Source organism: Natrix helvetica, assembly GCF_964273705.1.
Source record: "Natrix helvetica genome assembly, chromosome: 2".
NCBI lineage: Eukaryota > Metazoa > Chordata > Lepidosauria > Squamata > Natricidae > Natrix > Natrix helvetica.
The window spans coordinates 177,776,100-177,789,832 of NC_138552.1; positions in this window are offsets into that span (position 1 = coordinate 177,776,100).

Genomic DNA, 13,733 nt, shown 5'->3' on the forward strand with positions numbered 1-13,733 from the left:
GTGGGCCACATCAGGGCTGTGGTTGATGTCATGGAATGGGGGAGGGCAGGCATGGTTGACTGGATGGGTGTGGCCAACTGGATGGCATGGCCAACCTGATACCATTCACTGGCCATGGCTGACTGGGTGGGCATGGCCAGCTTGAGGCCACTCCCCAAACTGCTGGCATGTTTCCTCTTCACATTGTGTAGACCAGGCCGAAGCGATGCAGGCCAGCCCCTTACATTTTCCAGGACAGCCTCATGGACTGGATCCAATCACATTGTGGGCCATATTTGGCCCACGGGCCTTGAGTTTGACATCTCTGCCCTAGAATCAATATGTAGACACTTCTACATCCTGGACAAGCAGCCCTTGTAAAAGTCTGTCACTGTACCTCATTTCTCTGCAGCTGCCTCTAAAGACAAACTGTTTTGCTTTTAGGAATAAATATTTCTTCTTTCCACACACCTGTCTGGATCTCATTTTTATTTATTCTTGCACAACCCCAGCTCGAGTTGGAACCCCAAATTATTCTTCTGATTAACAGTGCTTCCCTTAATGACTGAATCACTTAATGACAAATTTTCAGGCCTCTATTTTGATTGAAAGCCAAGGGCCACCTCTGTTTAGAAGCAGTTTCCAATCTTTTGAATAGCAGTTATAAATGCATTTATATTTCATCCTCTCTTTTTTTAAAGAAAATCAAAAATGGACAAAAGCCTATGGTTATTTTTTAAAGATCCTTGAGCATCATCTTATTAGAATGTGAGATTAATTGTGATCATTTGGAAGTCTGAGCATTCTTCAGCACTGTTCTCTTTTGGGGGGTTTGGAATATAAACTGATTTTCCCCCCATTTGTCTTGGCCATTATTGTGTTTTCCATACCTGCTTACAAATTGCAAATAGGCCATTAACTATACTATCTTGCAAGTTTTATGAATAGTTTCTCTGGTATTTCATCAACTGCTCCACCTTTCTTATTGGCCCACTTTACTTTCCAGAAGACCTGCTTCCATTCAGTTATTAACCTTTGCAATCATTATCAGTGTGGGATTTCATGTGTACCTGCAATCTCTAGGTGCCCATCTATCCTTTAAAAAGAATGTGACATATCAGGATCATCTGTGATATGCATGTCAGAATAAGGGTTTAGTTTAAGTCCTCTCAAACTAAGTTTAACTTTGTAACTATAATGCCACTTGAAATCATCACACTATTAACAAGGCTTTTCCTTCCTTCCTTCCTTCCTTCCTTCCTTCCTTCCTTCCTTCCTTCCTTCCTTCCTTCCTTCCTTCCTTCCCTTTCTCCCACCTATCCACCTTTTCCTTCCTTCCTTCCTTCCTTCCCTTCCTCCCACCCACCCACCTTTTCCTTCCACACTTCCTTCCTTCCTTCCCTTCCTCCCACCCACCCACCCACCCACCTTTTCCTTCCATACTTCCTTCCTTCCTTTCTTCCTTCCCTTCCTCCCACCCACCCACCCACCCACCCGCTCCCAATAATTTCCATGCAGCGTGACTGAATGTTGGTTAAGAAAATCAAATACACATTCATACTGTGCTGGCAGATAGTGTTCTTCAAATCCTGCCCCCCCCCCCACTATTCTGCCGAATCTATTTCTCCTACGAATGAGATTTTGTACATGCATCATACAAGGCCGTAGTTCTGTTCATACGTACTCATCCATCTCTGAAAACCCTTCGCATTTGGCTCGTGAAACAAAGTGTACGAAAATCAATATCAAGTTAGTTAGTTATTTTGCACGTTCTGAATCTATTCACTGATGGCTTGGTTTCTAGAACAAAAAAAAAGTTTTCAAGAAATAAAGCAGATGAGGGGGAGAAGTGTCAGACAAGAGACATTCTAAAAATGATATGAGAGCTACGCTGCTTAAGCATGTGGATATAAGAAAAGCAATGAACTCTGCATGACTTAGATGATAAGTTGAGACCAGAAAAATCTATGTAGCATGACATTCTCAGGCAACAGTGCCATCCTGCACGCTTTACTGATAACAACAGGTTTTTTTGGGGGGGGGAGGGTGTTGACAATTATATAGTCCACCCCAGCCCTGTTAGTGGAAAAAAGCAGTAGAAATAGTGCATAATTGTATTAGAATTCCTTTAATAATACATTTAATTTAAAAGTCTAATTCTAAAAGCAGAGCAATTGAAGCTCCCCTTGTTAAAACACATAGGCACAAGCACAGAACATCTAACAATAGAAGATGTATACCTAGAAAGAAGCGCACAACCATTTAGGAAATGGTTGTGTAGGAATGTAGCGGCTTGAATAGCAAAAGATGTAAATTATTCTAGGTAAAGCTGTATTTATTTAACAGTGTCTCTTTAAACATTAAAATGCTTAGAGAACAAGCAAAACTTAGATAATTAGCATCATATGTGTCCCATACAGTTACTATTGTGATGACTTAGGATGTATGAAGTACTGCTGTGACATTTATTCATAGATTTCTTTCTTATTTTTGTAAACAGAATTATTAACCTTTATGTATATACACTTTTCATTTCAAAGCAATAGCAACCCTTCAAATTTAACATCATCCCAAAGCGAGAATTTGCAAAACATTAATTTGCAGAGACTCATTTAGCGAAAGGTCTTGATCCACAAATTACTAGGTGTAACAATGGATTGATTAGGGTTGGCACACACATCCCAGAGTTAGATGTATATCTGTACAAGAAGAAATTCATGAGAACATTTTAAACAACTGCAAGAATCTGACTATCTTTCTGCTTTGGTTTGTTGTTTGTCCATCAGGCTGATCCTCACTGAACTTTTCTGGGGCTTGAGAGAGATTCCATTTATTATTTTTGTTATTTATTTATTTCCCAGTATGGGAAGAAAAATCCAAGCAGGATCCAAGCTGGGGGACAATTGCTATAAATAAAAAGGAGGCTTGCTGGTTGGAAAGAAGGTCTCTGTTTATTTGAATGCCAGAAACTATACTGACAGCAGCATGTTTCTCTGGAGTGATTGACAAAATGAGGGAGTGGATGGATATTTATAGGGTTCTGGGATATTGTGATTGAGATGCTCCAGGAGTGTGTGCAATGCAATAAGCCTTTTGCCTTTTACTATCTAGAGCCAAAGTGGCGCAGTGGTCACAGTGCAGTACTGCAGGCTACTTCAGCTGACTGCTAGCTGCAGTTCGGCAGTCCAAATCTCACCAACTCAAGGTTTACTCAGCCTTCCAAGGTGGATAAAGTGAGGACCCAGATTGTTGGGGGAAATATGTTGATTCTGTAAACTGCTCAGAGAGGGCTCTAAAAGCACTATGAAGCGGTATATAAGTCTAAGTGTTACTGCTATGACGGGTTAATCTTATTATGTACTAAAGGTCTTGTCGTGTCCTTAGAATTTGGGTAGGGGAATATAAACTCTTAATCCCATCACCTCCATTGGGAGCTGTGACTGAAAGTGTTTTGTTTATGAATGGATACAAAATCTGCACTCCTAAAGGTCAGCCTCTTCAAGTTTCCTAGTTTGAAGCTGCTTTCCTATGGCAGGAAGACTGGGGCTGCTTTCTGCCTTTGTTAAGATTTTTCTCCATTTCTCCTTTGAGAAAATAAAATATTCTGCCTCTTTTAATATCTCCCCAAAATAGTTCATTCCCTGCCACCACCACTAAGAGTTCACCTGATGCGGGGTGAACCGGCAGAAACTCATCTCTGGTGTGGTTTATATTGAAGGGGGGGGGGGGAGGTACTGATGCCAATGTTTTGTTTTTCCATCACTGTTTGGAGCAGGGAAAAAAAATCATTCTGTATCTTTTACGGTCCAAATATGGGGGGAAATTAATCTACTCCAAATTAGCATTGTTACTCCTGAATCTCAATAATATGACCTGGGGGCACACTGGGTACAAAAAAAATTAGTCTGGACGGATGTATTTCAGAGAGGCAATAGGCTACTCATGTTGTGATTAGATTATAGGGGGGAAAACAGCCCTCTTCTGAAAGGCTTCACAATCTTTCTCAAAAACTAGCATACAAAGAATGGTGAACAGATGGAAAGAAGGGTCTGGTAAACTGTGTTTTGAATAAATTTCAGGTCCATTTCCATGAAAGCATTATAGAAATAAAGTTTTGGATTGAATCTAGGATTACAGTGCCATAAAGAGAGGAGATTTCCATTTGTGCAAATTGAGCTATTCTGTAAATGCTTTCTTATATAGCCAAAGGGAGGTCTTCCATAACAACAGGCCTCGTTTTGTGAATGAGAAATCCTGGATCACATACAGTTGTAGAAAATATTGAATAAACTGCAGTGAAAGTTGGTGAATATATGCATGGGCTTAGGTTTGGATAACTTCTAGATTCTTTTCTTAAACTTTAGGAATGGACGCACTCGATATAAAGAATTAGGAATATCACAGAGACAGAGAATAAGAGAATTGAAAGACATCTTGGAGGTCTTCTATGCCAATCCCTGTTCAAACAGGAGATCCTATACCAGTGATGGCTAATCTTTTTGTCGTTGCATGCCAAAAGCATGCATGTGCCCACACCCATAATGCACTGCGTGACTGACCTCCCCATGCCCTCTTCCCCCCTGTGCATGTGCACGCAATCCCCGCACGACCCCCACTTCCCTGCTCATGTGTGTGTGACCAGCCCATGCCAAATTTTGGGCCTAACAGGGCTTCTTGAAGCCTCCTGGGACCAAAAACAGAGCATGGGGTGTGTGTGTGCCATACACTCCCTGTGCTCTCCCTGCCCCATGCAACCCCCTGCCATCGTGCATGCATCTCCCACATGTGCTCCACTTCTTGCGCATGCACAGCAGAGACCTGAAAAATCAACTGGCTGGCTGGAGCTGAGTTGGGGGAATGGCTCAAGTGCCCACAGAGAGGGCTCTGCATGCCACCTGTGGCACGTTTGCCATAGGTTCGCCATCATGGCCCTACACCATTCCAGACAAGTGGCTATCCTGTCTCTTCTTAGAAGCCTACAGAGATGAAGCACCCACAACTTCTGAAGACAACCTTTTACACTCCCCGTTAGGAAATTTCTCCTTAGTTCCTTAGTTAATATTGGAACACTGCTATAATGTCACCACTTGTCTTTCTTTTCACTATACCCAACCATTCTTCATATGTTTTAGCCTCTAGCCCCCAATCATCTTTGTTGCTCTTTTCTGCAGAAAATAATGACTTACTTTGATTATGGTCCATCAAGTCGGTGTCAACTCAACAACATAGATTTGGACCTGGATGATCCTGCCCCAATCTGTTCCAGTGCAATCATTTTCACTGTAACTTTGTGCACTTTTATGTATCCTAACATTGTCACTGTTCATTCATCTATGCACTGGTCATCATTTTCTTCTTTTTCCTTCCAATATTTAGACTACTTTTTAGAAATATAAATATTATTGCAACTATTTTAGCAATATGTCTTCCGTAATCATTGTTTCTAAATTTACATGCAATTGCAACTGACTTTTCATAGCATTCACATTCTTGTTAAAACACGCATAATTGTAGAACCTCAGAGAAGAACTGGGGAATAGATCAGTTTGACAAAGATGCTGGATATAGAAGTTCACTGTTTTGCTTAATTTACAAGAGAGAGAGAGAAAGGTAAGAAGGAGAGAGAGAGAAGAGTACAAACAGAAATCTTTATTAGGATTAAAAGACTTCTATCCCTAAGGGCATATTTCTAATCCTTTCTGTATAGAATAGTGTAATTAATAGCAACAATTCAACTGAATTAAAGGTATCAACTGTGAAAAAGTCATCACTAGACTCTGTGCAATAAAGGGTATATAAAAAAGAAGTTGGTTTGAACAATGGAACAGAGAACAATGTATCAGCAAAGTCAATTACCCAACATGCTGATTTTCTCTGATTTTGAAGGAGATATAGATTCCAGTCAAAGCAATAGCTAAGACTCATTTACATTTTTAAAAACATCTCTATTGTTTAGGAGTAATCAAGAGAAAAATGTTAAATAGAAGCTTTCTCAGTGACATGTGACATTTCTGGTCAGCTAAATTAAACACACATCAGGGAAGAAGTTCAAGGACACGGGCAGTATATACTTTAGCAGTGCCCTGAGAGACAACCAGAATAGATTTCTGCAGACTTATGACAACAGGCTTCATAGCCCGGTGCCCTTCTAAAACCCATTGCCCTCTATGTATGTTGGATTCTAAATCCTCTAGTTTCACTTCACATGACCCAAAGATAGGGATGATGGAAGAAGATCCAACATATTCTGAAGATACCAAGTGAGAATACAAATGATTTATCTGCTTTTGCCTGATTAGCCTGAGTTACAAACAGAGAAGTTATAGAAGACAGATGCAATGGTTTTGAAGGACAGGAAGAAGAATAATTACTGAGCCAATGATCAGATAAAAAAAGCCTGAGCCCATGTCAAAAAAACAACTTGAAAAAATATCTCAGTCATAATCCATGAATGAAGCCAAAAAAAATGTTTATCCATGGAATGGCTTAAGAGATTAAGATAGAGGCCACAACTGTATGACTGAAGCCCCATACCTTTTATATATTTGTTATGTATATTGCAAAAGAGGTAGGATTTGATCTCCCAGTCATGACTATTGTGTTGACATTTTGGCTACCCTAGTGTAGATAATGTAAAATTCTTACTTTGGGTATATTAAGTGTCATAGAAAGTAGAACAATAAAATAATAACCAGTAAATCAATCAAAATCCTGATTCAAATCTAAGGAATGGTTAGATGGCTGCTAATTCTCAGTGTCTCATTCTAGCTTCCCTTGAATTATTTTACTCTAGAACAGTGGTTCCCAAACCTTTTTGGCCATGCTCCACCTAAGCATCTCTAAAATCCTGATGCGTGACATACAATTCTTACTATTCAAAAAGTGAACTCCAACTCATGCGGAGGAAGCCTAAGAGGCCATTAACTTGGTTTAAACAAGGTTCCAAATTGCCCCCATTAAACATTAAATTTCCCCCCTGAGGGGCATGGGCCCACCTTAGGAACCACTCCTCTAAAAAAATACCTTCAGATCAGCCACAAAATATTCCAGAATGCTGAAAAGATTCCCCATTTGTTTTTGCATATTGTTAGTTCTAATAGTAGCCTTGCATAAATTCATTTCTTTTAGCATTCAGCATGTCTTTTTTGTCCTTTGTAGAGTACAGTTGGATGTTACAGGGAGATGATGCCATATCACATTGAAAGATGACCTGGTGAATGGATTCCAAATGTTATAAGTGTCATAATTTGTTCCTTTTGTAATTTCCAGAGCCACTGGGAACAGAACTGATATCTGGGCCTCCCTAGAGACCTTCTCAGTAAACAAACACCATCCTACCAATGAATGGACTGTAATATGTCTCGTATTTTTTAATACCATTATTTTATAGTCCTTCACTTTTTCCCTGGCAAAAAACATATTCCTTGTTTTATTATAATGGAAATTTCTGAAGTCATGCCATTTCATTGGAACATTTGCAGGGTATTCTGAGCACTGTTTCATGAATCCTAGTAAGATAAAAAGGAAGCTGCTTGTTTATTTACTTGAGTGGTTCTAAAAAGACAAGAATGATTTGCTTGTATTGTTTGCATTCCCAAATTGCATCCTTCTTTCCCTTTTATTTTTAAACATAGGGAAATAAACATTCATTGTGAAGACAGCAGTGCTATGTAATAATCAATAAAATGAAAATGACTGAATGTGTGACTGGCAATTAATTATAGTATATATTTATATATAACTGGCTAAACCACCAAAATGCCTGGATTTCTCTTACTAGCAATGGAATGTACTGTTTTGTGTGTGTGTGTGTGTGTGTGTTTGTGTGTGTGTCTAGAAAAATTGATAGAGGATGACGGAAACATACTAAATCCTCCTACCATAAAATCACAGGATTTATTGATCTTTCTCAAAGCTTCTGGAATCTAAACACAACAACATGCTCAAAGGGGCACTGTATTTGTCCTACATAGTATAAACATTAAAAATCTTACTAACAGGTAAGTGAAATATTTATAACTCTGTTACAAATCCCCTGAAGCTAAGTGAACAGAACCCAAGTTAAGTGATTATCTAATGGAAGACATATGAGGATATTCTCATATATCTATTTGAGAGGCTCATTATTCACACTTACAGTGAACTGGCCATGTATCTTTAACATAAACAACATGCTTCCATCATATAGATTTATCCAGCAAAGGTGGTGGCTCAAGTCCAAGAAAAATTAAGCATCTTGCTTTCATGGTATCTTTATGTCTAGGAGAAAATATGGGAAAGCAAAAGCTTATGCTTAAGAAAATACCTGAAATGCATTATATATATGGAAAAGCAAATGACTGTGACTAAGGTATTATGGCTTTTGAAGAAAACCAATGAATGGTGCCAATGCTAGAGAGTCACTGCAACAAACATTGATATCAACAATGGTTTTCTGCCTCGTGTTATATTTTTACTTCCCACTGCCTACTGGCTTTCTTTCCTTTGTTGCTTTTAAAATCTGGAATGGCTCACTTTTAAAAAGGAGGATCCAGAAAGCTGCTGGCTGCAATTTGCACGCTCCTTTTTTACTGTAAAGAGGCATATCTAATGTGACATTTGGTCATTTGCCTTCAATGTTCCTGTTTGGGGAATTTGGCTTGATTGCTCTGTTATTTATTAATTTACACCCTCAGGAGCTCAAGGTGGCATAAATAACGTTCACTCCTCCCTTGAAGTATTAGGGCTGGGAAAAGTCACTCAGTGAGCTTCCATGGGCCTCCCTAATCCTGATTCAGCACCTTCATCTCAAACATAAGCTGTACCAAGTATCTTGGTGAATAGAAATAGCACTTAGACCTATATATTGTATTGTCCCACAGTGAGTCAGAGCACTCCCTGGGCAGTTTACAATGTTAGCATATTACCCCTAACCTGGGTCCTCATTTTAACGACCTCAGAAAGATGGAAGGCTGAGTCAAACTTATATTATATTATATATATTTATTAAATTTATAGACCGCCCCCTCTCCCCGAAGGGACTCGGGGCGGTGTACAGACAACACAATAAAAAACAGTATACAAAATTAAATACTCTTAGATACCCATAAAATCAAATTAAATACTAGGCTGTACAGTATGATAAAAATTAAAAACAACCTAAAAACCTACCCCTAAAAATTTAAAATACAGGCTAGAAGGATTAAAACTACGGTTAGGCCAGGCCAGCTAAGTTGAACAGGTGGGTCTTAAGCTTCTTGATGTCATGGTTCCAAATAGCATCCAAAATTAAATCAGAGTCTGAGGTAAAGCATTCCTCAAAGTTCCAATTTATTAAGAGAGCCATGTTGGCACATCTGGGAAAACCTGAATCTGAAAGCTTCCCAGTTTTCCCCACCCAGTTGAAAGTTCAAGATCTTGCCCCCACACCTATAAGTCCATCACATGGTCTAATCTTCCACTGCCATGCTGGCAGTTCCACCCATCCAGTTCCGGTTAGGTACAGAGGTTCAAAGACAAAGGATGGCTTTGGCTTTCTAGAAAGAATGTTATTATGGCTACATATCTTCTAACTCTGTACAATTTCCCCCCCTCCCATTTTCTGACAATAGAAAATGCATAGTAGAATAATAAAATGTGTAGCAGGCCAAAAATCTAAAAGAAAAGATGGCTGCAGGCCTGACAGGCAGCCTCCCCTCAGGAGAAAAGTGTATCGAATAAAAAGTGTAGAGAATAATGTAGGGGGTTAACATAAGCATAACTAAGCAATCTCTCCCCAGCCCTGTCAAACTCCAGGCTGTGGGCCTGAGATACTGCATTTTAACCACTGCTTCACCAGGGCTCATTTGTTAGCTAATGTTTGTGTAGAATGTACCTTCTGAGCTTAAGAGAAGAGTACACCAGTATTAATTTGTGGTCAGATTTCATTTGTTGCTGTTTGTGGAAGCACAGGACTGGGGTAGTTTACGCCAGCCACTATGATAAGCATCCAGTACTACTCTACATGGCAAAAATTGCAAGGTACACAGTGGGTAGGCTTCAATATTCAGTGTGTGTCTAATTTTCTCCTCCTGTGTCAGGCAGTCTTTTAAAATTCTGATGAGCTTCATTGCTAAGATAATGTGTAACCTTGTCCTCCAAGCAGTGAAACATTTTTTTCTTAAGGACAAAGCAGAGAATTTCCAACCTTCCAGTCCAATGTTGCTGTCCAAGCATCAAAGTAGAGGGAAGATCAGAGTGGTCATAAGTGACAAAAAATGATTCACTGTGACAAAGATATCCTCCACCTTCCGATCTGAGATTCAAAACCTGTTCTATTATAACCACCAAATGATTGGGGTTAGATAGGTTCAAAGCAATAACTGTCCCAGGCCATGGGGACTCCCAATTCCATCAGTCATGAGGAATCTACACAAGTCTTGTGATGAGATTATAAAGATGAGCCAACGATACTGCAGAAGTAGATGGCAGACTTAGTTTGACCAGGAAACCCAGTTTCATGTATAGATGCTATGGTTCCTTCTGACTCAGCAGACTCAGACTGAGGGGTCTGCTCCAGCAGATTATCAGCACTTGCAGATCAGTTGGCATGTAAATTTTCCCCACCAAAATAAGACAATAAAGACACAAATCCAGTTACCTATGGAGATCAGTGTCTAATAACCATCAAGATGTCTCAGAGGATCATCACTCTGTCACACACACACACACACACACACACACACACACACACACACACCTCTAGTGTAGATTTGTATTGAAAAAGTTTAAATCATGCCAAGTGGACCAAAGTTTGTTAATCTGAGACATTTCTTTATTCATCCAAGTACTCATTTTGCAAGAAACCCCTGTAGTTGATGTGACAAGATTTAGTACATTCCAACAACTCTCTGACTCTGTCTAACATTACTGGGATAAGGAATGAAACATCTCAGTTTAACAAACTTTGTCTAACTGCCATGATTTAATCTTTTTAGATACTTTTGGCTTGGATGATTGTTCATTTACATACACCTAGTTTTTGCTTCAGGATTGCCGACCTATTTGAATACCAGAAGAGCAGATCTCTCGGAACTACCTTCCCCTCTCCCCCATGCAAACCATTCTCCACTCAGGTCTTGGTAATACACCACTGGTCCACTTGCTTCTCGCAACCTAATAGGTTTTATTTCTCACAAATTTAGCAGTTGGAGCAATCTGAATGTTGTGGCATGTCGGCTACTGGCACCTCCAGCAGCTGAATCAGAAGAGGAGAAGGTGTGGGAGTCAACATCAAGGCAACCTGAGAGCTCCAAGGGGGAAGAGGGAATGGAGCTGGCAGAGAGGGAGACGGAGGCGGAGCCTGGCCGGTCCATCAACCCTCAGCTGGAGAGTCAAGAGCCCCCAGGTATGGAGGTGGCTGATGAGGAAGAGGAGGAACAGCTGGGTCCAATGCTTCACACGCGGATGTGCAGAAGGTCAAAGAGAGGAGAGCAGTGGAAATCCATGGATTGATCATTTGGAAGGAAGAGCTACTGCTGCTAGTGAATCCCCACCCTAGCTCTGGGGATAAACGGCAGGGGGCAGAGATGAATAGATGTGGCAGGCAAGTATTCATCTCCCCTGCGGGACAGACTTGTTAGCCTGAGATGAAAGAAAAACTTTTTTGTCGGGGCTGCTGGCACTCCTAATAAAGGAATAATTGCTTCAATTACAGAGAGTTTGTCGTGTTTGGGGAGCTGGGTCAGGACACTGAAGCCGAGGATTCTTGCTCTCTAGCATCAGGAAGAAACAAACACATTGGAATCAAACAGCAAGGGTATTCCCCTTCCCCTGTAGTGGCTACTTAGTATCTTGTTATATTAGCTTCTGTCGATTACTACAAGACTACATGAAATCTCCCTTTCCCCTTTGTCCTTTCTGTCGTTCTTCTCCCCCCCCCCTGCAATCTTTCTGAAGCATCCTGGATCAATGGCTTCAGAATCTCCCTGCTATACCATTCCATATAGATCCTCTGGCTATCCAGCTGATTATCTCTCTTTCCAGATATATCTAATATCCCCCTCCAAGGTGCCTTAATCCCGCCTCATTCCTTCACATTTTTTATTTCCAAAAAACTTCACATTTTTTTATTTCCAATTAGGCCTTTCTCCTACTGTTGCAGTTTGTTGAGAAAACCTCCCCTGTACTATCACTCCATCAAAAGAATTCAGTCCACACACACACACACACTCGTTTAGAGGAAAACAGCTCTTCTTAAAGGCAAGCAAATGTTGCTTCTATCTATCAAATCTATTTCCAGTTGGGGATGTATGGATCAGCCTATCCCCATGTTATAGAACAGACTGTGAAAAGGAATGAATGTTATAGGATAGTTACTATATTTTTCAGAGTATAAGATGCACTCCCCCCCCTAAAAGACAGTGAAAATTTGAGTGCATCTTATACAACAAATGTAGCCACACCGACCCGTCATCCCCACCCTTTGGCCTCTGCCTCCCAGCAATTTGCTTCCTTGCAGCAAACAGCCTGTTTCAGTTTCAGCTTCAGCACAGCCTGATTAGCAAAAGCAGCTGATTTTGGGTTGAATCAGCCTCTCAACCATCAGCTATTTCCGGGTGCAGGGATTGCCATTGCCTATTGTGCTGAAGCTGAAGCTGAAACTGGCTGTTTGCTGTTTGCTGCAAGGAGGCAAAGGCAGATTTTGCTAATCAGGCTGTGCTGAAATTGAAGCTGAAACAGGTTGTTTGCGGTTTGCTGTAAGGAAGCAAATTGCTGGGAGGCAGTGGTAGCTTTTTTTTCCCTGTCCAAAAGCTGATATTTCAGAGCATCTTATACTCCAAAAATACAGTATATATCAAATGTCCATATCATTCCATAAATGATATACTAAAAAAAGATCTAGATGCAACATAACATTTCCTGAAATACAATGATTTAAGAAACTTTGAACAAAGAGAGAAATGTGTAGAGCCAGGAGACCCTGACCTTGGAACAGGATTAGGGTTACAGTTAGGGCTAGGGTAAAACAAGAAACAGAGGAAGATCCTGCTCAAAGGACTGCAAGGGATTAGCAGGGCTGTAGGGAAAAATAAAGGACAAGGCAGACAAATAATGGGGTGTTGGATTGTGATTGGTGGGTTCTAAGCACAAGCATCAATAGCTTGAATGGAGTCCTGGCTCATAACCCTTTTCTTTATAATTACATTTGGAGAAACAATAAATAAATACATGGCTCTTTATCAGAATGATTATTTTGATGTGATATGGTGCACAGATGAGAAAAGCACCTTTGTGTCAGAAATGAAAAACAAACAAACAAACAAATATCAAACTTCAATTGGAAGATTAACAGAAGGTTAGGCACACAAATGAGGCATTCAGAAAGAAAAGATTGTAATATATAATCTAGGTTTAAACCTGAACAACAAAACCCTGCTGCATGAGAAAGAGACGTATGCAGGAATCACCATAGAAAACTATCTCAATACGTAAATCATTCCATCAATAAAGGGACCTATTGATTGTTGAAGAATAATGCAAAGTGAAGACTTAAATCTACACACTAATGTTGACAACAGCAAAAGAAATCAATAGCAGACTTGATATAAAAAGGCAGCTAAAACAACAAGACTATCATAAACTAATGTCAACCAGAAGATTAAAAAAGAATAAAGCCTAAATAAAATATGGCCAATAAATCTTTATTTCCTACATCATGTTGAATAAATATTAATAATGATCCCAGATGTCAAAATGTTTTGGAATTATTATTATTTTTAGAATTACAATGTAAG